At 45.2% G+C, this 19,361-nt stretch overlaps 9 non-coding genes across 9 annotated transcripts; all 9 read right to left on the bottom strand.

The window, feature by feature from the left end:
• Positions 1-2,827: 2,827 nt before the first annotated feature.
• Positions 2,828-2,901, bottom strand: trnat-agu. Its single transcript has one exon. It is a non-coding gene; the product is annotated as a tRNA-Thr (tRNA).
• An 890-nt stretch (positions 2,902-3,791) lies between these two features.
• Positions 3,792-3,864, bottom strand: trnat-cgu. The gene has a single exon. It is a non-coding gene; the product is annotated as a tRNA-Thr (tRNA).
• Positions 3,865-5,947: 2,083 nt separating this feature from the next.
• On the bottom strand, positions 5,948-6,021 carry trnat-agu. Its single transcript has one exon. It is a non-coding gene; the product is annotated as a tRNA-Thr (tRNA).
• A 1,939-nt stretch (positions 6,022-7,960) lies between these two features.
• On the bottom strand, positions 7,961-8,034 carry trnat-agu. The gene has a single exon. It is a non-coding gene; the product is annotated as a tRNA-Thr (tRNA).
• Positions 8,035-8,930: 896 nt separating this feature from the next.
• Positions 8,931-9,003, bottom strand: trnat-cgu. The gene has a single exon. It is a non-coding gene; the product is annotated as a tRNA-Thr (tRNA).
• Positions 9,004-11,096: 2,093 nt separating this feature from the next.
• On the bottom strand, positions 11,097-11,170 carry trnat-agu. The gene has a single exon. It is a non-coding gene; the product is annotated as a tRNA-Thr (tRNA).
• An 896-nt stretch (positions 11,171-12,066) lies between these two features.
• trnat-cgu lies at positions 12,067-12,139 on the bottom strand. The gene has a single exon. It is a non-coding gene; the product is annotated as a tRNA-Thr (tRNA).
• Positions 12,140-14,232: 2,093 nt separating this feature from the next.
• Positions 14,233-14,306, bottom strand: trnat-agu. Its single transcript has one exon. It is a non-coding gene; the product is annotated as a tRNA-Thr (tRNA).
• An 896-nt stretch (positions 14,307-15,202) lies between these two features.
• trnat-cgu lies at positions 15,203-15,275 on the bottom strand. Its single transcript has one exon. It is a non-coding gene; the product is annotated as a tRNA-Thr (tRNA).
• Positions 15,276-19,361: the final 4,086 nt, after the last annotated feature.

The raw sequence follows: 19,361 nt of genomic DNA, 5'->3' as shown, positions 1-19,361 counted from the left end.
AACACAGAAGGGCCAACTCCTCATGTCAAGACTCTGCATCTTCTTACATCTGAAGGACAGAGGACACTCGTTTGAGGACCACCAGGTGCACATTTTAGACAGGGAAGATGGATGGTTTGAAAGAGGTGTCAAGGAAGCCATCTACACCCGGGTCGAGAAGCCGTCATTGAACCGAGGAGGGGGTCTACGCCACCTTATCCCCCACTTACAATGCTGTCCTTTCATCTCTTCCCAGGAAACTCAACAAACGTAACCTATTGGCCTCAGGTGAAGATACCAACGATGGTCGTTCAGTCTCGGCCACCGGTAGTCCTAACGACTGTAACCACTGTCGTCACAGCAACCAGGAACACTAACGAACCAGCGGTATCGATGACCCTGGCCAACGACCCCACTGAGGTTAAAGGTGAGTTTCCCTGCCAGTCAGTCAGAACTGAAGAAGTCCTTTGGATGAGGGACGAAACGTCTTCCAATATGTTCAACCAAGTGCAGTTGCCCTTGATTTTAACCTTCGTTGGATAGTATACATATAGATTTACACAGCAAACACATACTATGCAGTGAGAAAGGGTGAAACACTCAGTTTTTCATCATATGAATAACATCTAAGCAGGGGATCCTCACTACATAACAGATTAAACATTGCAGACATTAAGAATTCTGTAACGACAAGGCACTGCTGGGAGTTGAACCCAGGCTCTCCTGTTTACAGACAGGCGCTTTAACCACTAAGCTACAGCGCCTCGCCTTGCCTTGTGGCCAGACAGATGTTGAGTGAGGAACTTACGGCGCTGCCGGCAACGCGTGAGTTGAACATTTTCAACTTGAGCAAGAAGGTCACATGATGCTGAGCCGCGATAGCCTATCAGCGTTGAGATTGTCCGGACGTTGCCGACGGCCTCAGAGCGTTGTGTGGAGAGGACCAGGCAGAGCGGGGGATTGAAACTCTGCTGGCCGGCGGAGAGCTGCTAAACTTGGGGGAGAAGAGCCGGGAGCAGCGCTGCAGCTTTTGGACAAATAACACCTGTAGTCCGTCTGGTTTATGCTATGAGAACTACGCCGTTTGCTCGCGGGAGGAGCTCAGAGTTACCTGCTTTTATTAAATTAGCTTTTACTTTAGTTTTTGGGATTACAATGTTGATTTATCTTCACTCGAGCTTCTCAGCAGCTAGCTTCCGTGCACGTCCGGTCCACTGTTGTTGTTAGCGTCGGTTGGCACCCAGAGCTCTGTTGGACTACTACTTCATATTTATATCAAAACCGGACAAATCTGGACATTACTTGGAGAAAAGAAAGCGAGGAAGTTGAAGTACCTGGTGAGTTCAGAAAATATGTGTCTGTAACTTTATACCAGCTATCGTTGTACTTTACTGTGAACAAGTTAGCATAGCGTAGCCCTGATCAATCCAAACTACATTCAGAAAACAAACAATTTAGAAGTTGTTGTCATGCTGACTTGTTGACAGAAGTGACAAAGCATGAATTTATATGTTTAACAAATCGGCATCATATTGTAGTTATTTCAGCATCAGTTTGATCCGTTTAATGTCATTTAATCACAGCAAAATGTTAACTTTGGATTCATACAGCTGTAGTAGCTGCCACCTAGTGGTGAGCGTGCAGATTGCAACCAAATGATTACCACTCGCCTCACCCTCTACTTCCAAGCGTTGTGGGAGAAACTATGGGTGCCGCGGAACTCGCCAAGCTCCTCTCTAGAGCCAGTGTCCATTCTGGGCTACTGTATAAAGACGGCGGACTCTGTGGAAGACGAGGCGCTCCCTCTGTAGATATAACGGGCTCATAACAAAAACCAACAGATTCTTATTTTAGGTGATTATACGTTAATACAGACTACATTTTACTTCTGCCAATCTCTCTCACAAACATCACATCTGTAGCAGCAAGGCACTGCTGGGAGTTGAACCCAGGATCTGCTGTTTACAAAGGTTCAGTGTGTAGTATTTAGTGGCATCTAGTGGTGAGGGTTGTGAAATGCAATAAACGACTCAGTCACCGCTCCCGCCTCCCTCTCCAGGAGACGCTACGGTGGCCGACAAGCTCTGTCGGCTCCTGGGCTAAATAATACGTGTGGTCCTCCATTTGTCCAAATTTCCCTTCCGGCAACCGGCAAACCCAAACTTGTCCATGGGATTGCCAGTCAGAGAAGCATGATTCGTCACTCCAGAGAACACGACTCCTCTGCTCTAGTATCCAGTGGCGGCGTGCTTTACACCTCTGCATCCGACGCTTTGCATTGCACTTGGTGATGTAAGGCTTGGATGCAGCTGCTCGGCCATGGAAACCCATTCCATGAAGCGCTCTACGCACTGTTCTTGAGCTAATCCCGAGGCTGCAGTTTCAGGAACCCCGCAATCCTGCGATCGCAGTTCTAGGACCGTAGTTCTTTTGCGATAGCGCCATCTAGAGCGGTGGTGGTAATGCACAGCAACATGAAGGAGGTTAACCCTGTCTGTAGGTTTCTGTAGTGTTAACCGTGACATGCATATGATGAATAACCTAGGTTTAGGCAAACACCCTGTGATGGTTGTGGTAAGGGGAATTGGCTTTGGGGGGCTTTCAAGAGTAACACTGCTAGCTAGCTAGCGCAAAGTAAACAAGGGTCGCTGTCCTGAAACTGCATCCTCCGGTACTGCAGCTACAAACTACTCGGTCAGGGCTTCTGGTTTGCACCCAGATGGTGCGGGTGTGGGACAAGGTGGTGTAGTTGCTCCTTCTGTCTTTATTCCGAGGGAAGAAAGGATTTGAATCCACGTCTTCTCTGTTACCAAACAAGATGATGCCCATGTAGGGGACAGTAACCATAAGGCTCCGCTGGGATTTGAACCCAGGATCTCCTGTTTACTAGACAGGCACTTTAACCAACTAAGCCACAGAGCCTGCATAATTGCTGTTTTCCTTAAAAATAAAGATGACTGAGCCTTTATAGATTTACCAGCTTCTAAACCAGCAGAGCTACCAGTACTTTCGGAGCTGCATAAGATCAGAAGTTCACTAGTCGAAGTTCCTGGTGAAATGCAAAGACAAGTTTGAATGAACTTCTCAGACATTCTTGCTAATCTAGTATACATATAGAGAGGCTCTATATGTGGCTCAACACAGAAGGGCCAACTCCTCATGTCAAGACTCTGCAGTCTTCTTACATCTGAAGGACAGAGGACACTCGTTTGAGGACCACCAGGTGCACATTTTAGACAGGGAAGATGGATGGTTTGAAAGAGGTGTCAAGGAAGCCATCTACACCCGGGTCGAGAAGCCGTCATTGAACCGAGGAGGGGGTCTACGCCACCACTTATCCCCCACTTACAATGCTGTCCTTTCATCTCTTCCCAGGAAACTCAACAAACGTAACCTATTGGCCTCAGGTGAAGATACCAACTGGTCGTTCAGTGCTCGGCCACCGGTAGTCCTAACGACTGTAACGACTGTCGTCACAGCAACCAGGAACACTAACGAACCAGCGGTATCGATGACCCTGGCCAACGACCCCACTGAGGTTAAATAGGTGAGTTTCCCTGCCAGTCAGTCAGAACTGAAGAAGTCCTTTGGATGAGGGACGAAACGTCTTCCAATATGTTCAACCAAGTGCAGTTGCCCTTGATTTTAACCTTCGTTGGATAGTATACATATAGATTTACACAGCAAACACATACTATGCAGTGAGAAAGGGTGAAACACTCAGTTTTTCATCATATGAATAACATCTAAGCAGGGGATCCTCACTACATAACAGATTAAACATTGCAGACATTAAGAATTCTGTAACGACAAGGCACTGCTGGGAGTTGAACCCAGGCTCTCCTGTTTACGAGACAGGCGCTTTAACCACTAAGCTACAGCGCCTCGCCTTGCCTTGTGGCCAGACAGATGTTGAGTGAGGAACTTACGGCGCTGCCGGCAACGCGTGAGTTGAACATTTTCAACTTGAGCAAGAAGGTCACATGATGCTGAGCCGCGATAGCCTATCAGCGTTGAGATTGTCCGGACGTTGCCGACGGCCTCAGAGCGTTGTGTGGAGAGGACCAGGCAGAGCGGGGGATTGAAACTCTGCTGGCCGGCGGAGAGCTGCTAAACTTGGGGGAGAAGAGCCGGGAGCAGCGCTGCAGCTTTTGGACAAATAAACACCTGTAGTCCGTCTGGTTTATGCTATGAGAACTACGCCGTTTGCTCGCGGGAGGAGCTCAGAGTTACCTGCTTTTATTAAATTAGCTTTTACTTTAGTTTTTGGGATTACAATGTTGATTTATCTTCACTCGAGCTTCTCAGCAGCTAGCTTCCGTGCACGTCCGGTCCCACTGTTGTTGTTAGCGTCGGTTGGCACCCAGAGCTCTGTTGGACTACTACTTCATATTTATATCAAAACCGGACAAATCTGGACATTACTTGGAGAAAAGAAAGCGAGGAAGTTGAAGTACCTGGTGAGTTCAGAAAATAGTGTCTGTAACTTTATACCAGCTATCGTTGTACTTTACTGTGAACAAGTTAGCATAGCGTAGCCCTGATCAATCCAAACTACATTCAGAAAACAAACAATTTAGAAGTTGTTGTCATGCTGACTTGTTGACAGAAGTGACAAAGCATGAATTTATATGTTTAACAAATCGGCATCATATTGTAGTTATTTCAGCATCAGTTTGATCCGTTTAATGTCATTTAATCACAGCAAAATGTTAACTTTGGATTCATACAGCTGTAGTAGCTGCCACCTAGTGGTGAGCGTGCAGATTGCAACCAAATGATTACCACTCGCCTCACCCTCTACTTCCAAGCGTTGTGGGAGAAACTATGGGTGCCGCGGAACTCGCCAAGCTCCTCTCTAGAGCCAGTGTCCATTCTGGGCTACTGTATAAAGACGGCGGACTCTGTGGAAGACGAGGCGCTCCCTCTGTAGATATAACGGGCTCATAACAAAAACCAACAGATTCTTATTTTAGGTGATTATACGTTAATACAGACTACATTTTACTTCTGCCAATCTCTCTCACAAACCACATCTGTAGCAGCAAGGCACTGCTGGAGTTGAACCCAGGATCTGCTGTTTACAAAGGTTCAGTGTGTAGTATTTAGTGGCATCTAGTGGTGAGGGTTGTGAAATGCAATAAACGACTCAGTCACCGCTCCCGCCTCCCTCTCCAGGAGACGACGGTGGCCGACAAGCTCTGTCGGCTCCTGGGCTAAATAATACGTGTGGTCCTCCATTTGTCCAAATTTCCCTTCCGGCAACCGGCAAACCCAAACTTGTCCATGGGATTGCCAGTCAGAGAAGCATGATTCGTCACTCCAGAGAACACGACTCCTCTGCTCTAGTATCCAGTGGCGGCGTGCTTTACACCTCTGCATCCGACGCTTTGCATTGCACTTGGTGATGTAAGGCTTGGATGCAGCTGCTCGGCCATGGAAACCCATTCCATGAAGCGCTCTACGCACTGTTCTTGAGCTAATCCCGAGGCTGCAGTTTCAGGAACCCCGCAATCCTGCGATCGCAGTTCTAGGACCGTAGTTCTTTTGCGATAGCGCCATCTAGTCGAGCGGTGGTGGTAATGCACAGCAACATGAAGGAGGTTAACCCTGTCTGTAGGTTTCTGTAGTGTTAACTGGTTGACATGCATATGATGAATAACCTAGGTTTAGGCAAACACCCTGTGATGGTTGTGGTAAGGGGAATTGGCTTTGGGGGGCTTTCAAGAGTAACAATGCTAGCTAGCTAGCGCAAAGTAAACAAGGGTCGCTGTCCTGAAACTGCATCCTCCGGTACTGCAGCTACAAACTACTCGGTCAGGGCTTCTGGTTTGCACCCAGATGGTGCGGGTGTGGGACAAGGTGGTGTAGTTGCTCCTTCTGTCTTTATTCCGAGGGAAAAGGATTTGAATCCACGTCTTCTCTGTTACCAAACAAGATGATGCCCATGTAGGGGACAGTAACCATAAGGCTCCGCTGGGATTTGAATCCAGGATCTCCTGTTTACTAGACAGGCACTTTAACCAACTAAGCCACAGAACCTGCATAATTGCTGTTTTCCTTAAAAAATAAAGATGACTGAGCCTTTATAGAGTTGATTTACCAGCTTCTAAACCAGCAGAGCTACCAGTACTTTCGGAGCTGCATAAGATCAGAAGTTCACTAGTCGAAGTTCCTGGTGAAATGCAAAGACAAGTTTGAATGAACTTCTCAGACATTCTTGCTAATCTAGTTACATATAGAGAGGCTCTATATGTGGCTCAACACAGAAGGGCCAACTCCTCATGTCAAGACTCTGCAGTCTTCTTACTCGAAGGACAGAGGACACTCGTTTGAGGACCACCAGGTGCACATTTTAGACAGGGAAGATGGATGGTTTGAAAGAGTGTCAAGGAAGCCATCTACACCCGGGTCGAGAAGCCGTCATTGAACCGAGGAGGGTCTACGCCACCACTTATCCCCCACTTACAAATAAAAAAATATGTGTCTGTAACTTTATACCAGCTATCGTTGTACTTTACTGTGAACAAGTTAGCATAGCGTAGCCCTGATCAATCCAAACTACATTCAGAAAACAAACAATTTAGAAGTTGTTGTCATGCTGACTTGTTGACAGAAGTGACAAAGCATGAATTTATATTTTAACAAATCGGCATCATATTGTAGTTATTTCAGCATCAGTTTGATCCGTTTAATGTCATTTAATCACAGCAAAATGTTAACTTTGGATTCATACAGCTGTAGTAGCTGCCACCTAGTGGTGAGCGTGCAGATTGCAACCAAATGATTACCACTCGCCTCACCCTCTACTTCCAAGCGTTGTGGGAGAAACTATGGGTGCCGCGGAACTCGCCAAGCTCCTCTCTAGAGCCAGTGTCCATTCTGGGCTACTGTATAAAGACGGCGGACTCTGTGGAAGACGAGGCGCTCCCTCTGTAGATATAACGGGCTCATAACAAAAACCAACAGATTCTTATTTTAGGTGATTATACGTTAATACAGACTACATTTTACTTCTGCCAATCTCTCTCACAAACATCACATCTGTAGCAGCAAGGCACTGCTGGGAGTTGAACCCAGGATCTGCTGTTTACAAAGGTTCAGTGTGTAGTATTTAGTGGCATCTAGTGGTGAGGGTTGTGAAATGCAATAAACGACTCAGTCACCGCTCCCGCCTCCCTCTCCAGGAGACGCTACGGTGGCCGACAAGCTCTGTCGGCTCCTGGGCTAAATAATACGTGTGGTCCTCCATTTGTCCAAATTTCCCTTCCGGCAACCGGCAAACCCAAACTTGTCCATGGGATTGCCAGTCAGAGAAGCATGATTCGTCACTCCAGAGAACACGACTCCTCTGCTCTAGTATCCAGTGGCGGCGTGCTTTACACCTCTGCATCCGACGCTTTGCATTGCACTTGGTGATGTAAGGCTTGGATGCAGCTGCTCGGCCATGGAAACCCATTCCATGAAGCGCTCTACGCACTGTTCTTGAGCTAATCCCGAGGCTGCAGTTTCAGGAACCCCGCAATCCTGCGATCGCAGTTCTAGGACCGTAGTTCTTTTGCGATAGCGCCATCTAGTCGAGCGGTGGTGGTAATGCACAGCAACATGAAGGAGGTTAACCCTGTCTGTAGGTTTCTGTAGTGTTAACCGGTTGACATGCATATGATGAATAACCTAGGTTTAGGCAAACACCCTGTGATGGTTGTGGTAAGGGGAATTGGCTTTGGGGGGCTTTCAAGAGTAACACTGCTAGCTAGCTAGCGCAAAGTAAACAAGGGTCGCTGTCCTGAAACTGCATCCTCCGGTACTGCAGCTACAAACTACTCGGTCAGGGCTTCTGGTTTGCACCCAGATGGTGCGGGTGTGGGACAAGGTGGTGTAGTTGCTCCTTCTGTCTTTATTCCGAGGGAAGAAAGGATTTGAATCCACGTCTTCTCTGTTACCAAACAAGATGATGCCCATGTAGGGGACAGTAACCATAAGGCTCCGCTGGGATTTGAACCCAGGATCTCCTGTTTACTAGACAGGCACTTTAACCAACTAAGCCACAGAGCCTGCATAATTGCTGTTTTCCTTAAAAATAAAGATGACTGAGCCTTTATAGAGTTGATTTACCAGCTTCTAAACCAGCAGAGCTACCAGTACTTTCGGAGCTGCATAAGATCAGAAGTTCACTAGTCGAAGTTCCTGGTGAAATGCAAAGACAAGTTTGAATGAACTTCTCAGACATTCTTGCTAATCTAGTATACATATAGAGAGGCTCTATATGTGGGTCAACACAGAAGGGCCAACTCCTCATGTCAAGACTCTGCAGTCTTCTTACATCTGAAGGACAGAGGACACTCGTTTGAGGACCACCAGGTGCACATTTTAGACAGGGAAGATGGATGGTTTGAAAGAGGTGTCAAGGAAGCCATCTACACCCGGGTCGAGAAGCCGTCATTGAACCGAGGAGGGGGTCTACGCCACCACTTATCCCCCACTTACAATGCTGTCCTTTCATCTCTTCCCAGGAAACTCAACAAACGTAACCTATTGGCCTCAGGTGAAGATACCAAGGATGGTCGTTCAGTCTCGGCCACCGGTAGTCCTAACGACTGTAACGACTGTCGTCACAGCAACCAGGAACACTAACGAACCAGCGGTATCGATGACCCTGGCCAACGACCCCACTGAGGTTAAATAGGTGAGTTTCCCTGCCAGTCAGTCAGAACTGAAGAAGTCCTTTGGATGAGGGACGAAACGTCTTCCAATATGTTCAACCAAGTGCAGTTGCCCTTGATTTTAACCTTCGTTGGATGGTATACATATAGATTTACACAGCAAACACATACTATGCAGTGAGAAAGGGTGAAACACTCAGTTTTTCATCATATGAATAACATCTAAGCAGGGGATCCTCACTACATAACAGATTAAACATTGCAGACATTAAGAATTCTGTAACGACAAGGCACTGCTGGGAGTTGAACCCAGGCTCTCCTGTTTACGAGACAGGCGCTTTAACCACTAAGCTACAGCGCCTCGGCCTTGCCTTGTGGCCAGACAGATGTTGAGTGAGGAACTTACGGCGCTGCCGGCAACGCGTGAGTTGAACATTTTCAACTTGAGCAAGAAGGTCACATGATGCTGAGCCGCGATAGCCTATCAGCGTTGAGATTGTCCGGACGTTGCCGACGGCCTCAGAGCGTTGTGTGGAGAGGACCAGGCAGAGCGGGGGATTGAAACTCTGCTGGCCGGCGGAGAGCTGCTAAACTTGGGGGAGAAGAGCCGGGAGCAGCGCTGCAGCTTTTGGACAAATAAACACCTGTAGTCCGTCTGGTTTATGCTATGAGAACTACGCCGTTTGCTCGCGGGAGGAGCTCAGAGTTACCTGCTTTTATTAAATTAGCTGTTTACTTTAGTTTTTGGGATTACAATGTTGATTTATCTTCACTCGAGCTTCTCAGCAGCTAGCTTCCGCGCACGTCCGGTCCCACTGTTGTTGTTAGCGTCGGTTGGCACCCAGAGCTCTGTTGGACTACTACTTCATATTTATATCAAAACCGGACAAATCTGGACATTACTTGGAGAAAAGAAAGCGAGGAAGTTGAAGTACCTGGTGAGTTCAGAAAATATGTGTCTGTAACTTTATACCAGCTATCGTTGTACTTTACTGTGAACAAGTTAGCATAGCGTAGCCCTGATCAATCCAAACTACATTCAGAAAACAAACAATTTAGAAGTTGTTGTCATGCTGACTTGTTGACAGAAGTGACAAAGCATGAATTTATATGTTTAACAAATCGGCATCATATTGTAGTTATTTCAGCATCAGTTTGATCCGTTTAATGTCATTTAATCACAGCAAAATGTTAACTTTGGATTCATACAGCTGTAGTAGCTGCCACCTAGTGGTGAGCGTGCAGATTGCAACCAAATGATTACCACTCGCCTCACCCTCTACTTCCAAGCGTTGTGGGAGAAACTATGGGTGCCGCGGAACTCGCCAAGCTCCTCTCTAGAGCCAGTGTCCATTCTGGGCTACTGTATAAAGACGGCGGACTCTGTGGAAGACGAGGCGCTCCCTCTGTAGATATAACGGGCTCATAACAAAAACCAACAGATTCTTATTTTAGGTGATTATACGTTAATACAGACTACATTTTACTTCTGCCAATCTCTCTCACAAACATCACATCTGTAGCAGCAAGGCACTGCTGGGAGTTGAACCCAGGATCTGCTGTTTACAAAGGTTCAGTGTGTAGTATTTAGTGGCATCTAGTGGTGAGGGTTGTGAAATGCAATAAACGACTCAGTCACCGCTCCCGCCTCCCTCTCCAGGAGACGCTACGGTGGCCGACAAGCTCTGTCGGCTCCTGGGCTAAATAATACGTGTGGTCCTCCATTTGTCCAAATTTCCCTTCCGGCAACCGGCAAACCCAAACTTGTCCATGGGATTGCCAGTCAGAGAAGCATGATTCGTCACTCCAGAGAACACGACTCCTCTGCTCTAGTATCCAGTGGCGGCGTGCTTTACACCTCTGCATCCGACGCTTTGCATTGCACTTGGTGATGTAAGGCTTGGATGCAGCTGCTCGGCCATGGAAACCCATTCCATGAAGCGCTCTACGCACTGTTCTTGAGCTAATCCCGAGGCTGCAGTTTCAGGAACCCCGCAATCCTGCGATCGCAGTTCTAGGACCGTAGTTCTTTTGCGATAGCGCCATCTAGTCGAGCGGTGGTGGTAATGCACAGCAACATGAAGGAGGTTAACCCTGTCTGTAGGTTTCTGTAGTGTTAACCGGTTGACATGCATATGATGAATAACCTAGGTTTAGGCAAACACCCTGTGATGGTTGTGGTAAGGGGAATTGGCTTTGGGGGGCTTTCAAGAGTAACACTGCTAGCTAGCTAGCGCAAAGTAAACAAGGGTCGCTGTCCTGAAACTGCATCCTCCGGTACTGCAGCTACAAACTACTCGGTCAGGGCTTCTGGTTTGCACCCAGATGGTGCGGGTGTGGGACAAGGTGGTGTAGTTGCTCCTTCTGTCTTTATTCCGAGGGAAGAAAGGATTTGAATCCACGTCTTCTCTGTTACCAAACAAGATGATGCCCATGTAGGGGACAGTAACCATAAGGCTCCGCTGGGATTTGAACCCAGGATCTCCTGTTTACTAGACAGGCACTTTAACCAACTAAGCCACAGAGCCTGCATAATTGCTGTTTTCCTTAAAAATAAAGATGACTGAGCCTTTATAGAGTTGATTTACCAGCTTCTAAACCAGCAGAGCTACCAGTACTTTCGGAGCTGCATAAGATCAGAAGTTCACTAGTCGAAGTTCCTGGTGAAATGCAAAGACAAGTTTGAATGAACTTCTCAGACATTCTTGCTAATCTAGTATACATATAGAGAGGCTCTATATGTGGCTCAACACAGAAGGGCCAACTCCTCATGTCAAGACTCTGCAGTCTTCTTACATCTGAAGGACAGAGGACACTCGTTTGAGGACCACCAGGTGCACATTTTAGACAGGGAAGATGGATGGTTTGAAAGAGGTGTCAAGGAAGCCATCTACACCCGGGTCGAGAAGCCGTCATTGAACCGAGGAGGGGGTCTACGCCACCACTTATCCCCCACTTACAATGCTGTCCTTTCATCTCTTCCCAGGAAACTCAACAAACGTAACCTATTGGCCTCAGGTGAAGATACCAACGATGGTCGTTCAGTCTCGGCCACCGGTAGTCCTAACGACTGTAACGACTGTCGTCACAGCAACCAGGAACACTAACGAACCAGCGGTATCGATGACCCTGGCCAACGACCCCACTGAGGTTAAATAGGTGAGTTTCCCTGCCAGTCAGTCAGAACTGAAGAAGTCCTTTGGATGAGGGACGAAACGTCTTCCAATATGTTCAACCAAGTGCAGTTGCCCTTGATTTTAACCTTCGTTGGATAGTATACATATAGATTTACACAGCAAACACATACTATGCAGTGAGAAAGGGTGAAACACTCAGTTTTTCATCATATGAATAACATCTAAGCAGGGGATCCTCACTACATAACAGATTAAACATTGCAGACATTAAGAATTCTGTAACGACAAGGCACTGCTGGGAGTTGAACCCAGGCTCTCCTGTTTACGAGACAGGCGCTTTAACCACTAAGCTACAGCGCCTCGGCCTTGCCTTGTGGCCAGACAGATGTTGAGTGAGGAACTTACGGCGCTGCCGGCAACGCGTGAGTTGAACATTTTCAACTTGAGCAAGAAGGTCACATGATGCTGAGCCGCGATAGCCTATCAGCGTTGAGATTGTCCGGACGTTGCCGACGGCCTCAGAGCGTTGTGTGGAGAGGACCAGGCAGAGCGGGGGATTGAAACTCTGCTGGCCGGCGGAGAGCTGCTAAACTTGGGGGAGAAGAGCCGGGAGCAGCGCTGCAGCTTTTGGACAAATAAACACCTGTAGTCCGTCTGGTTTATGCTATGAGAACTACGCCGTTTGCTCGCGGGAGGAGCTCAGAGTTACCTGCTTTTATTAAATTAGCTGTTTACTTTAGTTTTTGGGATTACAATGTTGATTTATCTTCACTCGAGCTTCTCAGCAGCTAGCTTCCGCGCACGTCCGGTCCCACTGTTGTTGTTAGCGTCGGTTGGCACCCAGAGCTCTGTTGGACTACTACTTCATATTTATATCAAAACCGGACAAATCTGGACATTACTTGGAGAAAAGAAAGCGAGGAAGTTGAAGTACCTGGTGAGTTCAGAAAATATGTGTCTGTAACTTTATACCAGCTATCGTTGTACTTTACTGTGAACAAGTTAGCATAGCGTAGCCCTGATCAATCCAAACTACATTCAGAAAACAAACAATTTAGAAGTTGTTGTCATGCTGACTTGTTGACAGAAGTGACAAAGCATGAATTTATATGTTTAACAAATCGGCATCATATTGTAGTTATTTCAGCATCAGTTTGATCCGTTTAATGTCATTTAATCACAGCAAAATGTTAACTTTGGATTCATACAGCTGTAGTAGCTGCCACCTAGTGGTGAGCGTGCAGATTGCAACCAAATGATTACCACTCGCCTCACCCTCTACTTCCAAGCGTTGTGGGAGAAACTATGGGTGCCGCGGAACTCGCCAAGCTCCTCTCTAGAGCCAGTGTCCATTCTGGGCTACTGTATAAAGACGGCGGACTCTGTGGAAGACGAGGCGCTCCCTCTGTAGATATAACGGGCTCATAACAAAAACCAACAGATTCTTATTTTAGGTGATTATACGTTAATACAGACTACATTTTACTTCTGCCAATCTCTCTCACAAACATCACATCTGTAGCAGCAAGGCACTGCTGGGAGTTGAACCCAGGATCTGCTGTTTACAAAGGTTCAGTGTGTAGTATTTAGTGGCATCTAGTGGTGAGGGTTGTGAAATGCAATAAACGACTCAGTCACCGCTCCCGCCTCCCTCTCCAGGAGACGCTACGGTGGCCGACAAGCTCTGTCGGCTCCTGGGCTAAATAATACGTGTGGTCCTCCATTTGTCCAAATTTCCCTTCCGGCAACCGGCAAACCCAAACTTGTCCATGGGATTGCCAGTCAGAGAAGCATGATTCGTCACTCCAGAGAACACGACTCCTCTGCTCTAGTATCCAGTGGCGGCGTGCTTTACACCTCTGCATCCGACGCTTTGCATTGCACTTGGTGATGTAAGGCTTGGATGCAGCTGCTCGGCCATGGAAACCCATTCCATGAAGCGCTCTACGCACTGTTCTTGAGCTAATCCCGAGGCTGCAGTTTCAGGAACCCCGCAATCCTGCGATCGCAGTTCTAGGACCGTAGTTCTTTTGCGATAGCGCCATCTAGTCGAGCGGTGGTGGTAATGCACAGCAACATGAAGGAGGTTAACCCTGTCTGTAGGTTTCTGTAGTGTTAACCGGTTGACATGCATATGATGAATAACCTAGGTTTAGGCAAACACCCTGTGATGGTTGTGGTAAGGGGAATTGGCTTTGGGGGGCTTTCAAGAGTAACACTGCTAGCTAGCTAGCGCAAAGTAAACAAGGGTCGCTGTCCTGAAACTGCATCCTCCGGTACTGCAGCTACAAACTACTCGGTCAGGGCTTCTGGTTTGCACCCAGATGGTGCGGGTGTGGGACAAGGTGGTGTAGTTGCTCCTTCTGTCTTTATTCCGAGGGAAGAAAGGATTTGAATCCACGTCTTCTCTGTTACCAAACAAGATGATGCCCATGTAGGGGACAGTAACCATAAGGCTCCGCTGGGATTTCAACCCAGGATCTCCTGTTTACTAGACAGGCACTTTAACCAACTAAGCCACAGAGCCTGCATAATTGCTGTTTTCCTTAAAAATAAAGATGACTGAGCCTTTATAGAGTTGATTTACCAGCTTCTAAACCAGCAGAGCTACCAGTACTTTCGGAGCTGCATAAGATCACAAGTTCACTAGTCGAAGTTCCTGGTGAAATGCAAAGACAAGTTTGAATGAACTTCTCAGACATTCTTGCTAATCTAGTATACATATAGAGAGGCTCTATATGTGGCTCAACACAGAAGGGCCAACTCCTCATGTCAAGACTCTGCAGTCTTCTTACATCTGAAGGACAGAGGACACTCGTTTGAGGACCACCAGGTGCACATTTTAGACAGGGAAGATGGATGGTTTGAAAGAGGTGTCAAGGAAGCCATCTACACCCGGGTCGAGAAGCCGTCATTGAACCGAGGAGGGGGTCTACGCCACCACTTATCCCCCACTTACAATGCTGTCCTTTCATCTCTTCCCAGGAAACTCAACAAATGTAACCTATTGGCCTCAGGTGAAGATACCAACTATGGTCGTTCAGTCTCGGCCACCGGTAGTCCTAACGACTGTAACGACTGCCGTCACAGCAACCAGGAACACTAACGAACCAGCGGTATCGATGACCCTGGCCAACGACCCCACTGAGGTTAAATAGGTGAGTTTCCCTGCCAGTCAGTCAGAACTGAAGAAGTCCTTTGGATGAGGGACGAAACATCTTCCAATACGTTCAACCAAGTGCAGTTGCCCTTGATTTTAACCTTCGTTGGGTAGTATACATATAGATTTACACAGCAAACACATACTATGCAGTGAGAAAGGGTGAAACACTCAGTTTTTCATCATATGAATAACATCTAAGCAGGGGATCCTCACTACATAACAGATTAAACATTGCAGACATTAAGAATTCTGTAACGACAAGGCACTGCTGGGAGTTGAACCCAGGCTCTCCTGTTTACGAAACAGGCGCTTTAACCACTAAGCTACAGCGCCGCGGCCTTGTCTCGTGGCCAGACAGATGTTGAGTGAGGAACTTACGGCGCTGCCGGCAACGCGTGAGTTGAACATTTTCAACTTGAGCAAGAAGGTCACATGATGCTGAGCCGCGATAGCCTATCAGCGTTGAGATTGTCCGGACGTTGTTGACGGCCTCAGAGCGTTGTGTGGAGAGGACCAGGCAGAGCGGGGGATTGAAACTCTGCTGGCCGGCGGAGAGCTGCTAAACTTGGGGGAGAAGAGCCGGGAGCAGCGCTGCAGCTTTTGGACAAATAAACACCTGTAGTCCGTCTGGTTTATGCTATGAGAACTACGCCGTTTGCTCGCGGGAGGAGCTCAGAGTTACCTGCTTTTATTAAATTACAGCGCCTCCGCCTGGCCTTAATTTAACTTTTCCAGATATACTTTTCCGCCTGGCCTTAATTTAACTTTTCCAGATATAATGTTTTATTAAAAATGCATTGGTATAGTTTACTTCATACCTGCAGCATTTATTACAAATTTATTCTCCTCCGATAGTCACAGTGTTGATCACGTTAGACATTGGTTCCCAGAGAGCTGCAGAGACTTGTGCATCCTCTGTGTGCTGGACATCTGTATCTTTTGGGGTGGAGTGATGTGGAAAGGCCTTCTCCCCTTCTATTTAATTTTAGTTTTAAATATTATTTATTATTATATTTTTTAACTCCTTTGTCTGTACTACTGGCTGAAAATGTTAGATTTCACATTATGTCTGTCAATTTAAATGTGATCATACAACACAGATAAAACATAAAATATTAAAAATGAACTTTTGCTAAATGAGAGAAGTTTAGCAGAGGTTAAAAGTGAAAATGCTCCCAAAACATTTTTCAAATTTGACATAAAATGTTGAAATGAAATAATGCAGTGTATTTCTGTGTGCAACAGCAATTTCACTTTCTACCTTAAAGATACATCAGGAGTCTTACACTCAGTATCAGAGCCTGGACAGGTTTTTAAGAGTCCCTTGTTTGCTAGTCTGTTTTAAGTCTAGTTTACACACGACCCCACTGAGGTTAAATAGGTGAGTTTCCCTGCCAGTCAGTCAGAACTGAAGAAGTCCTTTGGATGAGGGACGAAACATCTTCCAATACGTTCAACCAAGTGCAGTTGCCCTTGATTTTAACCTTCGTTGGGTAGTATACATATAGATTTACACAGCAAACACATACTATGCAGTGAGAAAGGGTGAAACACTCAGTTTTTCATCATATGAATAACATCTAAGCAGGGGATCCTCACTACATAACAGATTAAACATTGCAGACATTAAGAATTCTGTAACGACAAGGCAGCGCTACAGCGCCTCCGCCTGGCCTTAATTTAACTTTTTCAGATATAATGTTTTATTAAAAATGCATTGGTATAGTTTACTTCATACCTGCAGCATTTATTACAAATTTATTCTCTTCCGATAGTCACAGTGTTGATCACATTAGACATTGGTTCCCAGAGAGCTGCAGAGACTTGTGCATCCTCTGTGTGCTGGACATCTGTATCTTTTGGGGTGGAGTGATGTGGAAAGGCCTTCTCCCCTTCTATTTAATTTTAGTTTTAAATATTATTTATTATTATATTTTTTAACTCCTTTGTCTGTACTACTGGCTGAAAATGTTAGATTTCACATTATGTCTGTCAATTTAAATGTAATCATACAACACAGATAAAACATAAAATATTAAAAATGAACTTTTGCTAAATGAGAGAAGTTTAGCAGAGGTTAAAAAGTGAAAATGCTCCCAAAACATTTTTCAAATTTGACATAAAATGTTGAAATGAAATAATGCAGTGTATTTCTGTGTGCAACAGCAATTTCACTTTCTACCTTAAAGATACATCAGGAGTCTTACACTCAGTATCAGAGCCTGGACAGGATTTTAAGAGTCCCTTGTTTGCTAGTCTGTTTTAAGTCTAGTTTACACACAGAAGAATGTGCACACATCCAAACCAACCTGTGGGTAAGTGCTGAAACAAAGAATAACAGAGTAATAATGAATCAAAGTAGGTGGTATCATTAATTGTGACAATGCACACTCTAAAGTCTGAGAACTGATCGAATGCACCTGTAGTAAATAGGTGCATCTAAACCTTCTCAGAGGTCGCAAAAAATGACACCTCCTACTTGGCTACAAAACTATTTAGTGTGCAGATAATTGTTTTGTTTTTCATAATTGTGATGGAAATTTGATATTTTACTCTGCTAACTGTTTCACCCTGCATGCTCCATTATTATATACTAAGGTCTCACTGTATGGTATTTGATATTTTATCATGTTTCAGCTAGGTGAAGTTTCCCATGGGAAAGATGCTTGTTAGAGAGTTTTCTTATCAGACTGTCCTTGACAGGCCTTCATCTCAGGACAGCTGGTCCCTACTCCCTTCCTCCCTTGGATAGCTGCGTAATACCCTTACAGTATAAAGTCACCTGCTTCTTCACTGGCTCTTTGTCTTACACTCTGCAGACTGTTTGGCACTCTGTATGTTTGTCTGACCCTTTGCAAAGAATAAAACCCTTAAAAGACGTCTGGATTGGACTCTTTATTTCAGAAGACTCACTAAGGGACAAATTTCCATTACACAATAGAGTAACTTCTAAAGAAATGTCATATTTGTCTCATAATTTTTTATTTTAACACATATGCAAAATGTTAACCTATTGACACCATCTTAATAGTTTCATTTACAGCTGTTAACTATAGTATATTGTTAAGTTTAGAGCACGCAATTTAAAATTAACCTAGAAAATTGATGTGTGAAGAATGTGATTTTATTTTATTATAAGTATATTTAGTCTGATCCATTTTATAACAAAAATATTCCATGGAAAAATCAATATTAAAAGGTTACAAATGTCAAATTTGTTTTGTATGACTTGAAATAATGTGTTGTAACAGTTATTATGATTTAACATGTTGATAGGAATTACTAATATAACTTACCCAACTCAGGAACATTAACCGTTACAGCCAATTACTTGTCTTTACCACAGGTGCACAGGTCTGCATGCCTGCAAAGAATTGCATGCAGCTCACGGGAGATAACACATATAATATATAATACAATATAATCATACTTGCTAACAAAAAAGGTGGATGCAAAGCTTGGCAGGTAGCCTACAACATCTGTCCTGCCGAAAAATGAAGCCACCTCTTACGTACTTTTCAGTGGAGAGTTCAATCTCCCTACTTAGTTTGATCAATGTGCTGTGCATGACATATAGCACAGTCAATATAAGGAACTGCTGGGAGTTGAACTCTGGATCTCCTGTTTACTAGACAGCCAATTTAAGCAGCTAAGCCACAGCACCAACACATGCACAAGGCTGTCCTCTAAATATTATTCCTTGTGCAATGCTCCTCACCACTGTTGTGACCCTGTTTTTCACCGTCCTTTTTTTAATTTTGTCTCACAGGATGAAATCACACTTTCACATGCACTCATGTCTGTTCACTGATTTTCTACGTCTCTAAAATTTACTTTAAAGAGTAACTTAACCCTCTGAAAATCTTGTTTTTGCTGACCTACAGTGATTTAAAGGGTCCCTGTCAAGTTTCTGACCTTTGACCCTGAGCATAGAAGAGACCAAGTACACATAAATAGCGTACAGTGTGTACAAGGTTCACTGCATAAACCCACCGCTGAAGCGTCACTGTCACCGTTTCACCACACTGATATGTTTTTAAGCAAGGGAGTTTAGATAGTTATCCTGTGATGCACTTTGAATAATATAAGTGGAGACAAAAAAGTTCTTTGATTTGGCTCAGACCATACAGCGGCACCTAGTGGCCATGGTCAATAAAGCAGCTTCATTAGCAATTAAATATTGATACACTTTAATTGTCAATGCAATGTCCAGCAAGCGGTCATTTTCAGCTCATGCATAGAGTTTTATTACAGTAATAAAGTCGGTGCGTACTGTTTAAGTCAACTTAAAATCATAATTCAAAAAGTTTAATTGGATAGGAAAAGGAAACAAAATCCACCTTCCAGCAACTCTAATGATCACTGATTAACACGTTATGTGTGTTAAAGAGACAATTCACCCTTAAAACAGTCTGTAAA

Source organism: Micropterus salmoides, unplaced genomic scaffold (genome assembly GCF_014851395.1).
Source record: "Micropterus salmoides isolate LMB-PRFRI ecotype aquatic unplaced genomic scaffold, ASM1485139v1 Ms_hic_scaffold_2, whole genome shotgun sequence".
Taxonomy (NCBI): domain Eukaryota; kingdom Metazoa; phylum Chordata; class Actinopteri; order Centrarchiformes; family Centrarchidae; genus Micropterus; species Micropterus salmoides.
The sequence above is the reverse complement of the archived record's forward strand: the minus strand, read 5'-3'. Positions and strand labels throughout refer to the sequence as shown.